Source organism: Mus pahari, chromosome 2 (genome assembly GCF_900095145.1).
Source record: "Mus pahari chromosome 2, PAHARI_EIJ_v1.1, whole genome shotgun sequence".
Lineage (NCBI taxonomy): Eukaryota > Metazoa > Chordata > Mammalia > Rodentia > Muridae > Mus > Mus pahari.
Genome location: NC_034591.1, coordinates 7,324,358 through 7,329,996, shown reverse-complemented (window position 1 = coordinate 7,329,996; position 5,639 = coordinate 7,324,358).

The window sequence follows — 5,639 nt, the reverse complement described above, 5'->3', positions numbered from 1 at the left end:
CTTCATGCACTATTATTAATTCATTAATGATCACTAATAACTGGATTAGCAAGAAAAAAAAAGTACAGAATACCCCAGATACAGTCCACAGGACTCAAACTAGTCAACAAGATGAAAGGCCAAGTGAGGACACCTGAGTCCCACTTGGGAGGGAGAAGAAAGCAATCACAAGTGGGGAGGGAGGGAGGGACCTGGGAGGAGAAGTGGACAGGCATGAAAGGAGAGAGGGGAACCTGATCTGATATTTCGTGAGAGAAAAGGACAGAAGCACTGAGGGCCAGCAGAAAGAATGGAAACAGGCAATCTCCGGAGGTAGGAGATTGGGGGGACCCTCGAGAATGCACCAGAGAACTGGGAGGTGAGGGACTCTCAGGATTCAAAGGGAGGGAACTTAGATGAAATGCCTGACAGTAGACAGTAGGGAGAGAGAGCTTATAGAGCCCACTTCCAGCAGGAGGACAAGGCATAAAGTGAGAGAGGAGTTTCCATCCCACAGTCAAAACTCTGACCCATAATTGCTCCTGTCTGAAAAAAAAAAAAAAAAAAACTGCAGGGATGGAAATGGAAAGAAGCCTGAGGAAAAGAAGGTTCAGCAACAGGCCCAAAGTAGGATCCAGCTCAAGGGGAGGTCCCAAGGCCTGACACTATTACTGAAGATATGGAGTGCTCAAAAAAAGGGACCTAGCATGACTGCCCTCCAGAAGACCCAACAAGCAACTGAAAGAGTCAGATGCAGATATTAGAATCCAACCAATGGATAGAAGATGCTCACACCTGTGGATGAATTAGGGAAGGCTAAAAGAAACTGAGGAGAAGGGCAATCCCGTAGGAGGACCAGCAGTCTCAATTAACCTGGACCCTGGAGATCTCTCAAACACTGGACCACCAACCATGCAGCATACACCAGCTGATATGAGGCCACCAACACACATACAGGAGAGGACTGCTGGGTGTGGTTTCAGTCAGAAAAGATGCACCTAACCTGGAGGTCCCAGGGAGTTGAGAGGTCTGGTTGGGTGCTGAATGGATAGTGGGGACATCGTCATGGAGACAAGGCGTGGGGAGGAGGCATGAGATGTGGAACAGTCTGAGGGTGGACTGGGGGTGGGAATAAAATCTGGAATGAAAATAAATAAATAAATAAATAAATAAATAAATAAATAAATAAAAGATTTTAAAAAAAAAGATAAGAGTCAAAAAAAAAAAAAAGGAAAAAGATAAAGCAGAAAACAGAATGTGTTAGAGAGTGATAAACAACTTCCCCAAGCTATCAGCAGGACTGGCTGCTCCCTCATTCCTGTGGAGACTTACATTTCATTCTCTCTAACTGTGAGTACTGCAGCAGTTTGGGAAGTAATATTAAAATGGTTTGGGGTGAGCTGATAAGAATGCTGAGGATTCTCACAGCACTCAATCACTTTTTGTCACCTTTTCTTTTTCTTAATGAAAATGAGCAGAAGGATGAATGGTAGACAATGAAACAAAACCAGTTGACTGCATGGGCATTTATCTCCACTCTTAAACAGTTAGTGGAACACTTTTTTTCTCCATTACCAGTCTTATGCCCACACGTGTCTATGCCCATATAGGTGTATGCATATGTATAAACACACACAGAGTTTTCCATAGTTATATGGTACAAGTTTTGAATGTGCAGGATGATTTAAATAATTGCAGTACCTGGTAATTGTGCTGTGAAAAGGTTGAATATAATCATAGTATTCTTTACTTTCTAGCTAAAGAACAATGTGATGGTTTATTGATATGACCCTATCTGTTCTGATGTGCTTTGTTTTCTTATCTGTCTATAGACATATAGACAAAGTAAAACATATAAGCACAAAACATCCTGGACCTTGTAAAACAGTTAAGTTTTTGCATATATGTTAGCTTTTTATATTCACTACGAAGGTTTTATTTATGTATAACAGCCTCTTTTCAAAACCATTTTTTTTCTGGCTATGTCACTTTTAATGTTTTGTTTTGGTCATGGGTCACTGAAGCACGTGCTTGACAGTGCAAAACACTGAGCAACATATTTTTCTCATTTTTTGTGTTAAAGAATCTAGTGTTTTAACAAAGAAAATCAATCCCTTTAGAGGTCAATGCCACAGCCCATCTCCTGTCACTGAAACATCCTAAAGAACTGAATGGAAATAGTTCGAAGAACACTGGGTGAATTTTCTGAAAGGATGTTTGGCCTCTGATGAGTGGGAAAAAATTCACCGAAAGTCAAATATTTTCACAATTGAGGGATGAAAAGGAATGTTTTAGTTGATGGCTGAGAAGACACTCTTGTTATTTACTCCAATCTGGTAGCCAAGTCTACTAAAGTTGAAATTTGTATTTAAAAGCTCATTTGCTCAGACTGAAACTAAACATAAAAAGACCTCTCAGAAATGGCATGGCTTGCTCAGGTAATACCCTTTCTCACCAGTTCTTTCTTTCACATACAGGGAATGGAGGAAGGAACTGGGATTAACATTCACTACGTCGGGCAGCAGAGGTGGAACTGATGATAAAGTCAGGGTTTTACAGCACAGTGAGTTGTGCTGACTGATTGATGATAAGCAGATAAGTGACTCACCGAAACAGACACCGTCTCTAGAACCAGTAACAAGAGTATCTGTAAAAACCACTTTCTCACTCTACTGGTTGTTATAGGTCTTGTGTAAAAAAAATCAGAAAAATCAGGGTGAATGGACTTCATAGAAAGGACTTGTCAGCTGTCTCAGTTGGAAATTTTGTGTATTCTAATGAAGCACTATTAGGGTCACAGGAGTAAAATTTTAAGTTTGTAATTTATCACAGACCCTTTTTTAAAAAAAATGTATTTCTGTGTTGAAGAAAATAACTATTTTAGCTTTAAGTGTGTGTGTGTGTGTGTGTGTGTGTGTGTGTGTGTGTGTGTGTGTCTCGGGCGCGCGTGCAACTGTGTATGGATATGGGCATGTGCAAGAGCGTGCAGGTGTCCGTAGTGGCCATAGCAGCCCTCCAATCCACTGGAGCTGGGACTACAGATTGTTGTGAGTTGCCTGTCCTGCGTTAGGAGCTGGGAAGCTAGCTCCAGTCCTCTGAAAGCAGTACATACTCTTAACCATTGAGCTATAGCCCCAGTCTCTAAGGAAATAGTCTTATCATGGCAAAGCACCCTATGCCCATCTACTGCAAACTTTAAAGCAAAAATGTTTTATGAAATTCTTTTCTGTTTCCTCTTATTATGTTATGGAGAAGAGAAAGTGTCTCATTTTGACTTTTTCCTTGTTCCACATTCAGAAAGAGAAATAGCCAACTCTACTAATGTGTGAAAATATACAAATTTGTCAATAGTGTGCAAACTTTATTGTTTTACTCAAAACAAACAAAAATGTAGCATTTTAAATCATGGAAAAGAGAAAAATTAAAGCTTCTGTATTCCACGGGCAACCAAATCAAACAGACCATGTTAGTAACAGCATAGTTGAAATTTCTCAAATTGAAATTATTCATAACTGACTTGTTTCTAATGGTTATTTTTTGAGTGTAAAAAATCTTATTATTCATTTTGTATATTCAACATCTCTAAAACTTACAAAGTACTATTGTTCGGATAAATTTCTCTATTCTGTTATTAATACAGAATATTCTATGTGATAATAAAGTATACAGTGGTGTTAAATATATAAGTAAATACTTTTAGATAAATTTGTTCATCTTCCTATATTAATAGCATGAGGAAATATAAATTTATAAAAAGATATCAAAATTTTGGGGGGGTAAATCCTCCATGGGTTTTGACCAATGCTCTTGTTATGTACAGGGTTTTTTTATTTTTGTTTTTGTTTATTGTACAAGAGCCCTCAGCTAAGAGACTCTGGACTTTTAGGAATACTTGAATATTTTAATGAAACTTTGGGCTTTTAAGTATTGAACATTTTGAAGACTGTTGGACTTTTAAAATTTAGTATCGAGGGTAAGAAAGGAAAGGTAATAGTTCAATAGTGATATGTTTGTGTTTCAGAAAAAAAGGATTAGTTGTTCAGATTCATTTGTTTGTTTGCTTGTTTGTGCATTTTTGGTTTTTTTTTTTCTGCACTAATAGGATCTGGATTTATCTGGGAAGAGAAACCACAATTGAGAAAATGTCTCCACCAGATTGTCTTTAGACTAGCCTGTGAAGGGGTATATTTTTTCTGACTACTGATTGATATGAATGGGTCTAATCAATGGCTGGAGCATCTCTACCCCTAAGTAGATCATCCTCACTGGTGGTATAATAAAGCAGGGTGAACCAGTCATGAATAGCAAGCAAAAACTGTATTCCTCCATGGCCTCTGCTTCAGTTCCTGCCTTCAAATTCCTGACCTGACTTTCCTCATTGATGGACTGTTACCTACAAGGATATGGTGAAAAAAAATCATTTTTCACTCCTGACTCCAAAGAAAGCTGGGTTTTGTCTGTTTGTGTATTTATGGGTTCAGTGTATGTGGTGTATGTAAACATATGTTTCCATGTACATAAACTTCTGTAGACTTGCAGAGGCCAGAAGATGCTGGGTGTCTTATTCTATTACTTTCTGATTTATTCATTTAAAACATTGCCTCTCACTTACCCTGAAATTAGGCTGAGAGCTGGCAACCCCCCAGAGATTCTCTTGTGTCTGCTCCTTCACAGTGCTTGGATTACAAGGACATATGATTATCATTGTTCTTCACATTAGTTTTGGGGATTTGAACTTAGGAACACATGTTTGCTTAGTAAGCACCATTCTCCACTGAACTACTTTCTTACCCCTGGAAATTTCTATTGATGTAGGATTTCCCCTAGAACAATTTTTGTGATTGATATATAAAAAAACAAAAACATATTTGGGGTTATAACATTTGTCTGCTTCTATGTGGTTTTTCCTCTACATAATATTTTTATTAATTTTTTTAGGAATTTCATATAATGCACCACAATCACACTTGCTTCCCATTTTATCCATGACCATACTCCGACCCTTGTGCCCTCCACTAATATATATAATATATTTTAAATATCTATAATATTCACAGAATAACACATTAAATGACTCTAGTTTTAGACTTTATTTTCTCGATTATAGCAAGGAGATATTTTCTCATATCTGAAATTACACTTTCACATTAAAAAAATGTTTAGAAGCTAAGAGTTTAGTGATAACAACGTACATAATTATCACATAGGAAGGGCACATAATAAAAGAGTTATTTTGTACTACAAAAATTACCAAATTCTTGGATTTTTTGCAAGAACATAATTAATCAGGAAGAATTTAAACTATGTCATCTGTGGACATATTAGTTTAAATTGTAATCAACCAAATACGTAGAAAAAAAGACAGTAAAATAGATTTGTTGTAAATAAGCCGGGCATGGTGGACAACTTGTTTTTGCCCACAGACTGGATTATACCTTGATCAGGGTAAGACATCTGGGACAGGATCCAAGAAGACTCTGGATATAACCATTATGCAATGAATATAATTTCTCTTTTTCTTATATCCATGCAACCATTTGTTTCCATTAAAAAAAAAAAAAAGGCAGAGGCAGGCAGATTTCTGAGTTTGAGGCCAGCCGGGTCTACAAAGTGAGTTCCAGGACAGCCAGGGCTACACAGAGAAACCCTGTCTCGAAAAA